The 17,610-nt window shown below is 38.3% G+C and overlaps 1 protein-coding gene across 1 annotated transcript in view; it reads right to left on the bottom strand.

The window, feature by feature from the left end:
- Window positions 1-17,610, bottom strand: part of BTAF1 (B-TFIID TATA-box binding protein associated factor 1) — a 102,222-nt gene that overhangs the window by 42,459 nt on the left and 42,153 nt on the right. The window lies entirely within an intron of this gene.

Here is a 17,610-nt window from a genome sequence, read left to right as displayed (position 1 = left end):
AAGATTTTAGAGCAAGGGTACCATATTTATTATTCCAGTGATTTGGAGAAACTGAATGGCATATAATTACTTGAGGGGCTGGAGAAAGTCTGATTATGATTAACAATACTAAATTTTATTTCAAATATGTTAAAATTGTCCTTCACGTGGAAGCAAGCTCTAACCAGGAACATCCCTTGGTTACATTATACATTATAGTTTTGTTGGGAAAATCTGAAAGATGATCAGATTACTGCCACTGTGCTGGGTGATCAGAATTTAAATTCTGTTGTGCTTACCAGCACTCCAAGTAAGGAATTATAAGAGATACCCAACCTAGAAAACTGTACTTTGTGTTCAGTACAAAATTAAGGCAAATGTTCTTAATCTATTTTGGGTTAGGGGCCCTTTGAAAATCTGATGAAAACTATGCACACTCTTTTCTTAGAAAAACACACTTACATACTCATACATATTTAGGTAAAACATTTGGTTCCAATTTCAGAGGGTTCAGGGATTCCCTTATTCCCAGTTTAGCACCTCAACCTAAGGAATTTCTCAACAATTCAAAAGCCCACCCAAATTAAGCAGTCAAATAGTGCTCAACCAAATACTTATTATGTACCCAGGATTCTAAGAAAGGAATCTCGCATGTTGTCTATTGTTATTCAAAAAATTATAAGCTCACTGAATAAGATTAACAAACTGAAAAATTCTAGTAACTCAACTCACAGTACCTATCACTACACCTCACCACATTTTTTTTTTAAGCAAAAAAAAAAAAAAAATGTTGTCTGGAAGAAATTGAAGAGAAATTTGAAAATTTAAACTGAAATTCCAGAAAGCCAGAAGTTCAAGGGATAATGCATAACTCAGAAAGTTGCCTATAATTTTCTAACCAATGGAAAACTACTGAATGACAAAGATAAGGCCAGGATAATATGGTCTCCAAATAGTCTGAAAGATGTTTACAACAGACAACAGAATCATCAGCTGGGGGAGCCCACTCACTGATTTGCTATGCCTTAACTACTTTTCACTGAAAGGGCTAGGAAAGCTCAGATGTTCTCTCTTTCCTCATCAGACAGGATTAAGGACAATCGTTAACAGAATTAGGAAAGCTGTAATAGCAACAAGCAAATAATTTAATATTACTTTTCTATAATCTCTTCTCACTTATGATTTTCCCCCATATTTACCAACTTAAAAAAATTTTAATTGATTTTGAGAGACAGACAGACAGACAGACAGACTGATTTGCTGTTTCAGTTATTTATGCATTCATCGGTTGCTTCTTTTATGTGCCCTGATGGGAGATAGAACCCATGACCTTGGCATGTTGGGACAATGCCCTAGCCAGGGCAATATGAACTTTTTTTAACCCACCCCGCAACCCCATTACTGGAAAATCTAAACAGTTGCTTGTAGGTCCCAAAGATGTATCTATAGAAGAATAGTGTTTCTGCTATATTTATAAACAATAAATGTGATATAAATTGGAGTAGCATTCTCAGGCTACATGCTTAGTTATTACAGTAAGTTCTACTTTATAGTAATTAAAACAAGGGAGAAGTATGAATAGTTAGAGAACAGGGATGGGGGAGCAGGGCTTACGGTAGAGAAACTATTCTGTATGATACAGTAATGAAGAAATGTCATTATACACTTGTCAAAACCCATAAAATGAATGTACAACAACAAGAGTGAAATCTAATGTAAACTATGGACTTTGATAATGGTGTGTCAATGTTGGCTCACTGATTCTAATAAATGTAGCACTCTGGTGTGCCATGTTAATGGTTGGAGAAGCCATGTTTGGGGTGGTGGAGGAGGTATATGCTATAAACCAAAAACTACTCTAAAAAGTAAACAAATAAAATAAAGAAGAAAATAAAATTTAAAAAATGAAAGCACCCAAATTTTTACAAAAACTCACTCCAGAATATACAGAACATCATCATCACAGGAATTAGTATTTGAAAAAAATGCAGATTCTCCAGTAGCACAGCAAATTACAAGATGAGGCTGGGAAAACATCTGCAGGCCAAATTCAGTCCACCTGAACAAGTATACAAGTATCTCCTTTTAGATATGGTTGCAAAAAGTACATGCTTTTAGCTCACTATTAGTACTATCTTAAAAGACCACAAGGTATATAGTTCAGTGCATCCAGGGTCAATTCATCTCTTACTAAACTCAAAGTTGGCCCACCTATTTTCATTTATTTTGCACCTGACTGCTAGTAGGCATTGATTTAGACAGGTTAACTCAGTGCTGTTGCTTTGTATTTATAGATTTATTAACTGGATTAATACATACTGGAGACTGTAGTATTTTCAGTCTTTTAGAGATTATCCACCTTGGGGTTTCCCCTGCTCCCAAATTTTTTAGATATTTCAATAAACTTCTAGATGCCACTACTAACTAGGACTCTACCATTCTTCATTCATCTTAAGCAAAGTCTAGAAAGCTTTGATGAATGTTTAATATTAATTTAGCGTAGTGTAAACTAAAATACAGAAAAATTCCTACCACAAACTGTTTAATTCAGGTTTAAATTCACTATAATCTGGACCACTATAACTCGTTATAAATGAATTCAAGTTTTACGAGGTTTACAAGAATTTTTTTGTATGATTTCACTCATATGTGGAATCTAATGAACAAACAAGGAAAATAGAGACAAACACAGACAGAGAGCAGGATGACATGTAAGGGGTGGTGGGATTAAGCAAAAAGGAAAAAGGACCCACGGACATGGACAACAGTGTGGTGACTGCAGAGGATAGAGGAGGTATACAGGGACTAAATAGTAATGGGAAAGAAATACAATTATAAATCAGAGTGAATAAAAAACTTTTGTGTTAAATAATTAACATAATATTAGCACTTCATGCCAGTGCTAGATGTAGTCCCCGTTTGTGGGAATTATGCAGGAAAAATGACTGGCAGTTATTTAGTGTAACCCGCACTAAATAGTGTAACACATACACATATGAGTTACACTAAATAACTTCCCGGCTGTTTTATTCAGATTGATGTCTCCTCCTGTGTTCAGCTCTCCCACATTCTACCCTCTAGCCTGATCAATTTCCTTTCACCTCTTTGGTGCCATCATGCTCTCTCCTGCTTCCAGATTTTCACACACTGCACTTTCCTCTGACTCTTACCCTGCTCTTCACATGGTTAAATTCCACTAATCCTTAAGATCTCAACTTAAACTTCACTTTTAACAGGATACCTTCCTTGATCTTCACTCACCTCACTAGCTAGAACCCAACAGCACCATCTACTTCTCCTACAAGATACTTACCTCATTATGTTATTAGAGCTGGGCTACTCGTCTGTCTTCTCCTGTTCTAAACTCTATAGAAGGGCAGAAACCTCATCTCTTACTGATCACTATCTAGAAAATTGTAGCCATGTAGGCACTAAAATATTTGTTGAATAAATCCACCTTTCGCATGGGAAATGGTCCAAAGTCACAGTGAGTAATTGGTAATATGCAAAAGTTTCCGAGAATTTTAGTTGGCAAGAAATCTCTAACTGGCAAAACTGGCATACTAGGTGGCATAAGATCTGGCCAGTACTCTTTTGCCCTGTCCCCTCTTTTATTTCCCTACAAAATGGGTAGGTGTGGAAAAAATGGGTAAGTGTAGATCAGCAATCTGATCATCATTACCATAAACATCTGATTCCTGCCTGTAGGCAGAGTAATCATTATTTTTATCTCCACAGCTAATGAGTCTGGGTTGCAGGGAAGAACAACTGGTAAGAAGCAATAGAAAGTGAAGAATCACACTGAGTTTTTTCACTAATTTGGTATTATTAAACCCAATTCTATATTTAGACAATTTATAAGGCCTTATCTTACTCATATGCCCAACCAACTTATCGAAAGCAACTAAATATTTACACTCTGTCTTCCCTGTCCATATGTTATAAAATCTGGCCAAACCTAATTGTCCTAATGTTCTCTAAAGCCAAAGTCTTAGTCAAGACAGGTCTATTCTTTTGGTCTTTCTTTCTTTCTCTACATATGCATGTTAAATTTTCTTACACCCTGGATTAAGTATACCTCAGATTCCAACTTATTGTCATGTATATTTTCATACTAAATATAAACTTCATGCCAGAACTTGCCTATCAAACATGATTCACAAAGTGACTGTGATGCAAATGGAATGGAAAAGTTGACTCAGTCAGCAGAACATGGCTAAACAAGAGATTCATATCCTGAAGTACACCTTTCTAGATCTTGGAGTCAAGTTCTGGCTACAACAGTTAGTGCTTATCAACACTAGTTAATCTAGATAGTCCAGTAAAGTAGTTTACTGATGGACATATACCTTCATAGCTACCCTCTTGCACATATAAACACAGTCACAGGCTAAAAAGAAAATGTAAGAAGGAAAAACAAGTAGTAAGTCCCTCTACTTTGACTGCCAAGCTGCTAGTTTAGCAAAAAATGTTACACCTTGATTTTAAGTTATTACCGAATGAAACTAGTTTGGTTTGCTAAAGAGTTATTTCATGCTCCCTAAGAAGCCAGGCTTACAAACACTTTCACAGGTTTACATCACAGACAAAGAAAGGCATAGGGATTAAACAAGTTATTTTCACAGATGCCATGGTATGTTCGATAGGTTATAAAATTCGTAAGTAACTGTATTAACTGTGGTTCTATTTAAGGACATTTTAGAGCTGTGCATGCCTGCATATATACTTATGACCAAAAAAATTTAAAGATTAAGTATACTTTCCTCATAAACTTCTGGTTTTATAAAACAAAACAAGCCCTGGATGGTGTGGTTCAGTAGACTGAGTGATGGCCTGTGAACCAAAATGTCACAGGTTCGATCCCTGGTCAGGGCACATGCCTGGGTTGTAGGCCAGGTCTCCAGGTGAGGGAAGGCGAGAAGCAACCAATTGATATATCTCTCGCACATCGATGTTTCCCTCCCTCTGTTTCTCCCTCCCTTCCCATCTCTCTAAAATAAATAAATAAAACATTTACAAAACAAAACAAAAATTACTGAAGATAATCAAAAGTACTTTCAAGGGAACAGAAGTATCAGTCTTTATAAGGTATAAATGCACTGAGCTACATCCAAGGTTAGCCTACTAAATTATCCTGGAATTACTGAGGGGAATAGGTTGAAAGCTTAAAAACTAAAACCAGAACAGAGTTACTAGTAATTTAGAAATGAGGTTCATTTTTTCACTTTGTACTTAAGATGACTTCATATTCAGAAGTGGGAAAACAATTTAATAAACACAATTCATTTTATCTCCATGTAAAATTAAGAACTAAACTACAGGACTTCTGGTCAAGATGGAGGCATAGGTAGATATGCTTCACCTCCTTGCACAACCATAAGAAGAATCACAACTAACCTCAAAACAAAAAACCCCCAGAACTGCCGGAAAATTGAACTGTATGGAAGTTCAACAAACAAAGAAGCTAGGGTAGGAGGGTGGGAATGGTGAGCCGGGGGTGGAGAGGATGTGGTATGGTGGTGGTGAGGCAGCTGGTCGAATGGGCAGTCCCACATTCACACGTTGTGGATAAAATCAGGACGGGTAGCGAGGAAGCAAGTGATCCCAGCCTCAGGCCAGACTGCACAGCCCAGGGTTTTTGTGCCGAGTAATAAAGCCTCATAACATCTGACTCTGGTTGTGAAAATCAGTGGGGGTTGGGGTGGCAGAAAAAACTGCTGGTCTCTCGGAAGAGGCCGTTTAAAGGGCCCCAAACCCATCCACTCTGGGAAACACCTTGGGGGCAGCAGCAGGAGGGGCGCCAGTTGCAACATGGGAAGGGGTGAAGTGACTGGAAACGGATGAGTGCCAAGCAAGCTTCAGCAGCATTGTTCCCTTTCTAACGCCTCCCCCCACACAGAGCCAGAAAGCAGTGAAAGGAGTTGCCCCACCCTGGCAAATATCTAAGGGTCAGCCCCACACAACCTATCAGGTGTGCTAAGACAGAGAGTCAAAGCAGCCCTACCCAATATACAGAAACAAACACAGGCAGGCTGCCAAATCGAGGAGACAAAGAAATATGGCCCAAATGAAAGAACAGAACAAAACCCCAGAAAAGAACTAAGCAAAATGGAGCTAGCCAGCCTAACAGATGCAGGGTCCAAAACACTGGTGATAAGGATGCTTAGAGATCTCACTGAGTACAGCAAAAGCACAAGGGAAGAAACGAAGGCTACACTAAGTGAAATAAAGAAAAACCCAGAGGGAACCAACAGATGAAAGAAGGAACCCAGGGTTCGAATCAATGATTTGGAACATAAGAAGGAAAAAAACAATCAACCACAACAGAATTAAGAAACAAGAATTCAAAAAACAAACAAACAAACAAACAAAACAACACAAAGATAAAATAAGACGACTCTGGGACATCTCCAAAAGTGCCAACATCCAAATCATAAGCGATGCTAGAAGGAGAGAAGAAGTGCAAGAAATTAAAAACTTATTTGAAAAAATGAAAAATTCCCTTTTTTGGTGAAGGAAATACACATACAAGTACAGGAAGCACAGAGAATCCCAAACAAGTTGGACCCAACACCAAGACATATCATCATTAAAATGCCAAAGGTTAAAGATAAACAGCAAAGGAGTTCCCATAAGACTGTCAGCCAATTTCTTAAAAGAAACTTTGCAGACTAGAAGGGACTGGCAAGAAATATTCAAAAGCAAGGACCTAGAACCCAGATTACTTTATACAGCAAAGCTATCATTTAGAATGGAAGAGCAGATAAAGTGCTTTCCAGAAAAGGCAAAACTAAAGATGTTCAACATCATCAAGCCCTTATTATATGAAACATTCAAGTGACTTATTTAAGAAAAAGATCAAAGCTATGAACATTAAAATGACACCAAACTCACAACCTTAAACTGAATCTAAAAAACAAAAACAAACTAAGCAAAAAACTAGAACAGGAACAGAATCATAGATATGGAGATCATTTGGAGGGTTATCAGTGGGGAGGGGGAGGGAGGAGAAGGGGGGGGAGGTACAGGGGGTTAAGAAGCATAATTGGTAGGTACAAAACAGACAGGGGGATGTTAAGAAAAGTATAGGAAATGGAAAAGCCAAAGAACTTACGCATGACCCATGGACATGAATTAAGGCAGGGGGATTGCTTTTGATAAGGGAGGTACCAGGTGGAGGGGGGCAAAGGGGGAAAAATTGGGACAACATTAACAACATAATCAATAAAATATACTTAAAAAAAAAAAAAAAGAACTAAACTACAGAACAACCAAGATTCAGAACCACCTGAAATCTAGCCAAACGGAAGTCCTACAAGTAAGACTATAAAGAAGCAGCCACATCAAGCTGCCACATCCTCCTGGTAGGAGAAGCGGAGGTGCAAAACACCCACACCCACACCAGCCCACACTCACATGGGGTGGATAATAATCAGGAGGGGTATCTTGGCTGCAAAGATTCCCCCTAAGGAGTGAGAGGTCCCAGCCTGACACCAGGACCTCCAGCCCAGGGTTCCAGTGCCAGAAAGAGAAGACCCCTTAACTTCTGACTGTAAAAACCAATGGGAATTGTGGCTGAGCGAGACAGGTTTCTGGGACCTTAGGTGTTTCTCTCAAAGGACCTGAGCACAACTTACTCAGACACACTCCTTTTTAATTCCAGCACTGAGGTAACAGCTCAAAAAACTCCAGGGACATATGGGAGGAACTGAAGTATCTGGCATCAGGGCAAGAGCTGCAGAAGCAACTTTCTCCCAGAGGGAAGTTCTGGCAGAGGCCATTGTTCTTTTGCTGAGCCACATCTGAGTCTCTATCAACCTGGTTATCACTGTTTCCCTCCCACTCAAACCCTGTGACTCCCTAAGACCTGTCCCATCCAATTGGTGGTCCCACCCAAGCTATTTCCAGTGGCTTTTCCATACAAATGGCTTGTCCTGGTTCATGCTTCAGACTTTCCTAAAATCTCTCAAATAAGCAAGCAGCACCTGGTCTTGGTGTGCTGTGCCTATACCTCTCACTAAGTGGTCCCAGGTCCAGCACTAGCAGCAGCTGGCCTTGATTTCACACCTTGGCCTCTCCAGGGCACCTCCAAGCCCAGCACAATTAGCAGCCATCTGCAGATCGCTTTGTAGCTCATGCTGGGAGGCCTTGAGTAGAACACAGATGGTGGCTGACCTTGGCATGCACCTCCTCAGAGGCCCAAGAGCCAGTGCACCAGGTAAATACTCTCAAACCACGTCAAACACCAGTCAACCTCCTCCACAATGGGCACGTTCAAGAGGCAGGCTCAGTGGGAACCAGAGCCCTGCTGAAGTATTGCTCTGTGGGTTGGGACCCTGCACAGCTGATTTTCCAGAGTGGTTGCAGCCAGTCCTTGAAGCTAGTCAGACTGGGGGAAATTCTTCCCATCAAAATGCCAACAGCAATCAAGGCTCAACTATAACAGGAAGGTGAACACAGCCCTAAGGAGCTGAAACACACGGGAGGGGTATGACACCTGGAATGCCCAGCCCGGTTGAACTTGGAGGCTGTGCCACTGGACCCTTCAGGACACCTACTATGTAAGGCCACTCTACCAAGCCCAGGGGATGTAGCAGCTCTACCTAACACATAGAAACAAACACAGGGAGGCTGACAAATACAGGGAGACAAAGAAACATGTCTCAGATGAAAGAACAAAATAAACTCAGAAAAAGAACAAAATGAAGACAAGCAATGTACTAGATGCAGAATTCAAAATAATGGTTATAAGGATGCTCAATTAACTTAAGGGAAGAGATGGATTTAGTGAGAAAACTTCAACAGCATGAAAAAGGACATGGAAATCACAAAAAACAATCAATCTGTAATGAAGGTTAGATTAACTGAAATGAAGACTACATTACAGAGAATCAATAATGGAATAAATGAAGCAGAGGATCAAAGCAGAAATTTGCAGATAAGGAAGCAGAAACACCCAATGAGAACAGCAAAAGACAAAGGAATCCAAAAAATGAAGATAGTGTTAAGGAGCCTCTGGGACAACTTCAAGCATACCAATGGGGGTGCTGGGAGGAGAAGAAAGAGAAAAAGAAATTGAAAACTTATTTGAAAAAATGACAACAGAAAACTTTCCTAACCTTGTGAAGGAGAAGCAAGGTCCTGCAAAGATTACTCTTCCCTGGAAAGCTATCATTTAGAATCAAAGGACATTTAAAGAGCCTCCCAGACAAGAAAAAGCTAACAGAGCCCTGGCGAAGTAGCTCAGTTGGTTGGAACATCATCTCATACACCAAAAGGTTGCAGGTTTGATACCCGGTCAGGGAGTGTAAGAGATGCAACCAATCGATGTTTTTCCCTCTCTCTCTTCCACCCTCAAACTTCCTCTCTTTCTAAAATCAATAAACATATCCTTGAGTAAGGACTAAAAAAAAAAGAAAAGCTAAAGGAGTTCATCACCACCAAACCAGTATTAAATAGAATGTTAAAGGGTCTTCTTTAATACGAAAAGATAAAAAATATAAACAATAATATGACAATAAGTACATACCTATCAATAATGGAATCCACAAAACAAAATAAACAAGCAGAATAGAGACAGACTCACAGATACAGAGAACATTTTGACAGTTGTCAGATGAGATGGTCATTGGGGGGATGGATGAAAAAGGTGAAGGTAAGAAGTACAAATTGGTTGTTACAGAACAGTTACGGTGATGTAAAGTACAGCCTAGGGAATATAGCCAATAATATTCTAATAACTATGTATGATGTCAGATGGGTACAATGATCTCATTGGGGAGATCACTGGGGTGTGCACCTGAAATAACTGTAATTGAAAAATAAAACATGTTTAACAAAAAATAAAAGTAAAAAAAAAGAACTGAATGCCAGCCAGAATTAGATCCAATTCTGAGTTGAGTTGAGCTGCTTACCGTGAGTTTTATAGCTATGTGAGTTTGGGAAAGTTGCTTTATTTTAATCATTAGTTCCCTCATCTGCAAAACAGGAATGGGAGTAGCCATCCCATGTAAAGTTCTTATCAGTTCATAACATTAACAGTTCACAGAATAGAGTACACCCTCAGTAATAGCTTGGATTATAATTATTAAAATTAAATATCATTCTTAAACAACAGAATATAATGAACTGTCATAAAAGAATTCACAGAAGTGTTAATTATTGTCCTCACTATCTGTACTATTAATTATTTAGATTTGTGTAGCATTAACATTCTTAAAGCACTTTCATATACATTATTTTACTTGGTCCTATAACACTAAGAAAGTCTGGGTAGGGATTATTGTCAAAAGGGTTAAATAAATTTGATTGAGGTCATAGAGTTAACAAATGGAAGAGCTGAGGTTAAAATCCAGATTCTCTGTTTAATTAAACCATTGACAAGGAAAAATAGTGACAAAAAGCAGCTTAGAAAAAGTAAGGCCAGTTAAAGTCCAGGCAGACTTTATCAATAGCACAGGTCTATCATTTCTTGTCAAAATTCCCCGGATACAAATTTGTTTTGAAATTTGGTGTTTTTCAAATTTTAGAATAATAATGAGATTGTATATAGTCTGTTACATAATATCCTCAATAGGATCTGAGGCAGCACCTGAATAAAATATATTAATATTTCTGCAGAAAAATTTAAAATTAGACATATTAAGGAGACTGAAGACTTATTAATAGCCTTTCTTAAGAATGGTGTTTTCCTCAAATGAGTTCTTTAAGTTAACCCAAATTACCAAAAAAACCTTTGAATTTCAAAATTAAAGACAAGAGATCAGAGACTTGCATTACAAGAGTTTGCATGTAGCTACAAATCAATCAATAATAACCATCAGGCTATGCCATGGAAGGGAATACAAAAACAGATAAAAGCATCAGAAAGCATTAGACATCGTTTACTCTGATAATGTCTCAGAAAGCAAATAATGTTGCTGGGATCACAAGATTAACAATAACCATTAAATAAGTAAGTGTTTCATTGCATGATGACTTTGAGCAATGGTTCAGATAAAAAACAAATCAAAGTGAATTGTAGAACTAGAATAGCTTTGTGGCCATAGAGGTTTGACCTGTTCCCTGAAGGAAAGAAACAGAGAGGGGAAAAAGGGAGATAATAGTTATGAAGGAGGGGGCAGGTAATGAGCCATGTACAGATAAAATGCACGTAACATGCTTACAGTTGGGATTCAGGGGCAGACTTGGAAAATTTTCTTGGAGACTTCAGGTTGTATATTAGGAAATAGGAGAAAAGGTTGACAAGAACCAAGTAACAGAAGACGCAGACAGGAATTTAATTCTAATGTAGTAGGCAATGACAAATCACTAACCAGTCTGCAAGTAATTGATCAATGGTCCCCAAAACTATCCTGAGGCCATAATTTTATTTACCAATATCAACAATCATTTAAGGACTAAAAAGTATTTGGAAGGGGATTTGGAACAATCTTGTGATCTTAAAAAATTTCTATTCATGGCAGGAAACACCACATTATAAGACTAACAAAAATGAGAAATCACAACTTACAGCTAGGAAAAAGCCAACTGAAAAGGAATAATTCAAATGACATCAGAAAAATAGTAGTGTGAGAGATCCCTTTGCCTCTCCCCTTGAAGTCTGAACAATTTAAATAGCTATGATTCAACAAAGGATTCCTTGCTCAACATACAAACACACCTGAGAGATCTGCACATTGAAATATCTAAAGGTGGCAAGTGGAAGCAAATTGGGGAGGCAAGAAGGGAGAAGTGCTGGGCTGAGCCAAGCCATAGGTGCAGCCAGGTGCCCATGGTGTGGCTCACCCTGGAGAGGGGAGGAATCAGGTTGTGGCTGGAACTCTCCTCAACTAGGAGGAACTGAGGGATTTGGTGGGCATTCCTGCAGGGGTGGGCAGCACCAGCTGCAGCTGAGCCCAGTGACCTGGGCAAGGACACAACACAGAGATATGGCCACAGTTGTCCCTGCATCAGCGTTCCAGAAAGCCATAGAGCCTGACTGCCTCTTAACCTCCCAGAGTTTGCCTCCCTTTGTAGGTTGTGGAGCAAATCTCAGAACTGGTACTACTACAGAATCATTTTTTCCCTGAGCAAAGGGCAAACTCTGCTACTGATCCTGGTATTGGGGAATGGGGGGACTCTGTGGATGGCTGAGATTGCCATTATCGAGAGGGCAAAGCCACTGAGAAGTTGGGAGGGTTCCCCCAGCCCAACCCACTGCCTCATATCATAGCTACACTGATGGTAGCATCTAGCTGCAGAGGACAGCACTGGGATTTCATGGATTTGGAGCCCCATCGTCCAATGTTTTCTCCTATGAGGTTGGTCCCCTGGGACTGGGAAAACCTGTTCACAGGCGAGGCACTCAGCTCCCATTTTCCACCACCCCAGGGGGATCTGAAAAGCCAGAGGAGTGCAAGAGAGCCAAAAAGCTTCTGATTCAGCACCACCTATTGAAAAATAACACTGCTTCTTCATATCAATCTACTAGAGACATGCCATAAATGTACAGATGCCTAGACAGAGAAGGAAATATCAACTACCATGAATAACCAAGGCAGCACAGCAGCTAGGAAAGAAAATGAAAAATCTCCAGAAAATAAACTGAATGACATGGAAATATGTGATTTAAATGAGAGAATTCATGATGGCAGTTCTGAAAAAACAGAGATGCAAGAAAATACATATACTCAATTTAATGAGCCCAGAAAGCAAATAAAGGAACAAAACGAGTACTTTACCAAAGAGACTGAAACATTAAAAAAAAAAACCCCAGCCCTAGCAGGGTGGCTCAGTTGGTTGGAGTGCTGTCTGTGTACCATAAAGGTTGTAGATCTGATCCCAGGTCTGGGTGAATACAGAAGGCAACTGATCAATGTTTCTCTCTCACATGGATGTTCCTCTCTCCCTGCCACCACAAACCAATAAAACATATTGCCCTGGCTAGTGTGATTCAGTTGATTGAAGCGTCTTCCCATAACTGAAGGGTTGTAAATTTGTTCCCTGGTCCAGGCACATATGGGAGGCAACCAATCGATGTTTCTCTCTCCCTTCCATTCTCTCTAAAAAAACAATGAAAAACTGTCCTTGGGTATGGATTAAAAAAAATTTTTTTAAAGAATGGAACAGAAATTACAGAACTGAAGAACTCAATAAAAGGGATCACGAATGAACTAGCAAGCATATGAAAAAGAGAGCACCAGATGGATGAAAGAATTAGTGAATCTGGAGACAGAAATCTAGAAATGACATAGGGGAAAGAAGAGAGAGTACTGAGCATTAAAAAAAAAAAAAGAATGAACTCTATGAAAACTATCTGGTTCCACCAGAAAGAGCAATATAAGAACAATAGACATACCAAAGAAGAGAGGGGGAAGAGAACAGAGAACCTCTTCAAACAAATATCTGGTAAGAACTTCTCAAACCTATGCAAAGAGCTAGATCCTCTAATCCAAAAAGCAAGCAGGACACCTAATTACCTCAATCGAAAAAGGCCTTCTCCAGGCACATTATAGTAAAATTGTCAAAAATTAATGACAAAGAGCCCTGGCCAGGTAACTCAGTTGGTTACAGCCTTGTCCCAATATACCAAGATCGCAGGTTCAATCCCTGGTCAGGGCATATCCAGGAAGCAACCAATGAATGAACAAGTAAGTGGAACAACGAATTGATGTGTCTCTCTTTCTTCCCCTTCCCCTCCCTCTCTCTCTCTTTGTGTTTCTCTCTCTAGTATCAATAAATAAAATTTTTTAAAAAGTTACTGGCAAAGAAAGAATTCTCAAGGGGGCCAGGGAAATGAAGAAAGTAACCTATAAAGGAAAGTCATAGGCTATCATCAGACTTCTCTGCAGAAACTTTATAGGCCAGGAGAGAGTGAGACCAAATACTCAAACTACTGAAGGAGAGAAATTACCAGCCAAAAATAAAATATCCAGCAAAGTTATCCTTTAGCTACGAAGGAGGAATAAAGACTTTTCCAGTCATACAGAATCTGAGGGAATTTATCACCAGAGGATCTCCACTGCAGGAAATACTCAAGGGGGTTATTCTACCTGAAACAAAGAACAAAAGGTCACAAAACTACAAGTAAGATCACCAACAAACTTACAGCATAAACAGGGACAATTTGTGAGAACAAAAAACATAAAAGTGGAGGGAGTAAAGGTCTAAATCTGCAAAGGAGGATGAAGATCAGACGCATTCAAAAGGAAAAGGACTACTGTGTATATGAAATTTTCTTTTTTATAAACTCAGTGGTAAACACATGCAAAAAACCCTCAACACTGAGACACATAACCTAAAAAAAAAAAAAGAAAAAAAAAGAGGAAACAGAGTAACAAGGTATGGAATACCACCAAACAAAAACAGACAGAAACACAAAGGAAAAGAACCAATGGAGCCTTGACCAGAGTGGCTCAGTTGGTTGGGTGTCATCCCGCAAAGCAAAAGATTGCCAGTTTGATTACCGGTTAGGACAGGTGCCTGGGTTCTGGGTTCAGTCTCAGGTTGGGGTATGTTCAAAAGGCAATCAATCGGTGTTTCTCTATCACATCGATGTTTCCCTCCCTCTCTTTCTCCCTCCCTTCCCCTCTCTCTAAAAAGAAATAAATAAAATATTTATAAATAAAAGGAACCAATGGATATACAGAGCTATCAGAAAGCAAAAGATAAAATGGCCATAGAAAATCCTAATACACTGCCCTGCCTGAGATGGCTCAGTGGACTGAGTGCCGGCCTGCAAACCAAAAGGTTGCTGGTTTGAAGCCCAATCAGGGCACATGCCTGGGCTGCGGGCAAGGTCCCCAATTGGGGGCATGTGAGAGGCAACCTACTAATGTATCACCACATGTCGATGTTTCTTTCACTCTCTTTCTCCCCGCTCCCTTTAAAAATAAATATATAAAATACTTTAAAAAAATCCTCATACATCAGTAGTTACCCTAAATGTAAATGAACCATATTCACCAATAAAAAGGCACAGAGTAGCAGACTGGATTTAAAAACAAAACCTGAACATTTGCTGCCTTCAGGAAACACATCTAAGCTGCAAAGACAAAGACAGACTCAAAATGAAAGGGCGGAAAATGATTCTCCAAGTAAATAGCATCCACAGATACTGATCAAATTGAGACAATAATTGAGGACAATCAACGTTATACCACACGGGAGATAGCCAACATACTCAAAATATCCAAATTATAACGTTACTGGTGAAGATGAAAATGTGTCTTTTAGTTTACAGAAAAAACTAAACGGACTTTTTGGCTACCCATTATGAAAGATTATATGCCACCAAATTCAATAATCTAGAAGAAGTGCTAAGTTCCAGAAATATATAACCTTCTTAGATTGAATCATGGAGAACTGGAAAATCTAAATAGATCAACAGAGAGGAAATTGAAACCACCATCAAAAACCTCCCAAAAAAACAAAAGTCTAGGAGCAGATGCCTTCATTAGTGAATTCTAACCAAACATTCAAAGAAGATTTGATAGTTATCCTTCTCAAACTCTTCCAAAATATTGAAGAAGAGGCAATACTTCCTAACACATTTTATGAAACCAACATAACCCTGACACCAAAACCTGGCAAGGATAAACCAAAAAACAAAGAAAACAACAGACCACTATCTCTGAAAAATACAGATGCAAAAATCTTAAACTAAAGACTAGCAAGCCAAATACAACAATACATTAAAAAAAAAATCATGCTCAAGTGCGGTTCATTTCAGGGCACAAGGATGGCTTAATATACAGAATCCGATAATGTAATATACATGAACAAAACAAAGGATAAAAATCTTATGACCTTATTAATAAATGCAGAAAAAGCATTTGATAGCATACAACATTCATTTATGATTACAGCACTCAATAAAATGGGTATAGAAGGAAAGTACCTCAACTTAATAAAGACCATATATGACAAACCCTCAGCTAACATATTCAATGGTGAAAAACTGAAAGTTTTGCCTCTAAAATCAGGAATAAGACAAGGATGCCCACACTCACCACTCTTATTCAACATAACTCTGGAAGTCCTAGCCAGAGCAATTAAGCAAGAGAAAGAAATAAAATAATGGGGAAAAAAATAAAATTAAAAAAATTTTAAAATATGAGAGAGAGAGAGAGAGAGAGAGAAATAAAAGACATCCAAATTGGGAATGTTGGCCATTTGCATGTCTTCTGGGGATAAGTACCTATTCAGGTCTCTGCCCATTTTTTTAACTGAATTGTTTGTTTGGATTGTTGCAGATGACATGATTTTGTTTATAGGAAATCCTAGACTCCACAAAAAAAACTATTAGGAACAATAAATAAATAAAGGTGCAGCATACAAAATCAATGTACAAAAATGTACTGCTTTCCTGTATACTAACAATGAAATTTCAGAAAATGTAATGAAAAAAACAATTCCTTTTGCAATTGCAACCAAAGAATAAAACACCTAAGGATAAACTTAACAAAGGATGTGAAGCAACTATATTTGAAAACTACAAAGCATTATTAAGAGACTGAAAAGATACAATGACATGAAAAGATAATCCCTGTTCATGGATTGGAAGAATCAACATAGTTGCAATGGTCGTATTACCCAAAACAATCCCCATCAAAATCTCAATGTCATTTTTTTAAAGAAACAGAACAAAAAAATCATCAGATTTGTATGGAACTAAAAAAGTCCCTGAATAGACAAGGCTATTCTGAGGAAAAAAAAACAAAGCGGAAAGTATCACAATACCTGACTTCAAATTATACAAAAGAGCTAATGGTTATTAAAACAGCATGGTACTAGCAGAAAAAGACACACAGACTAATGGAACAGAACTGAGAGCCCAGAAATAAAACCACATGTATATGAGCAAGTGATTCTTAACAAAGGAGAAAAAAACACACAATGGAAAAGAAAGCCTCTTCAAGAATTAGTGGTGGGAAAACTGGAAAGCCACATGCAAAAGAATGAAACTAGATTATAGCTTGTCCCCATGTACAAAAATTAATTCCAAATGATCAAGGACGTAAATATAAGATCTGAAACAATAAAGTGCATAGAAGACGACAACAAAACTAAAACAAAAATAAAGTAAAAATTGAGAATAACCCATGCCAGTTTTGTTGCATCAACCCATGCCTGACAAACTGAGGATTATAAAACAGACCTGATCATTTTTCCTCAGAAGAATCTGATTAGACAAAATCAAAAAAGATAATGCAAAACAAAATTTACAGATGCTAATTCATGGAAGTGCAACACAGTATCATGCTGCTGATGAAAGCAAGTGGAATATTCCTAATTCATCACATAGAAGTACATGGTTACTGAACCAAAAGAGACATTTATTTATATTATAACCTATGTCTAAAAAAATTAACCACTGCTTTAAAGAGTACTGGCTCAAACTGTAGTACCTATAAATAACAGCACTATAGAAGAATGGATTCCTTATGATATTTCCCTAATTTCTAGTATTTTGTTTGACCTATAGGGTTATTTTAAAAACAGAATGTGAAGCCTTTTATACACAGGGCAAGGACTCCTCAGCTCACCTCAGATTCCATTCACACACTGATATTACCTGATTTCTGTAGGCATTTTGACTTACAACTCCTGAAGTATACTATCCTTGGAAATACCATGCTTCTTAAAATT

The sequence above is a fragment of the Pteronotus mesoamericanus genome, unplaced genomic scaffold, assembly GCF_021234165.1.
Source record: "Pteronotus mesoamericanus isolate MK-2021 breed Mesoamerican mustached bat unplaced genomic scaffold, CSHL_Meso_final contig_24, whole genome shotgun sequence".
In the NCBI taxonomy this organism is placed as follows: Eukaryota; Metazoa; Chordata; class Mammalia; order Chiroptera; family Mormoopidae; genus Pteronotus; species Pteronotus mesoamericanus.
This window is presented reverse-complemented; position numbering and strand designations above follow the sequence as displayed.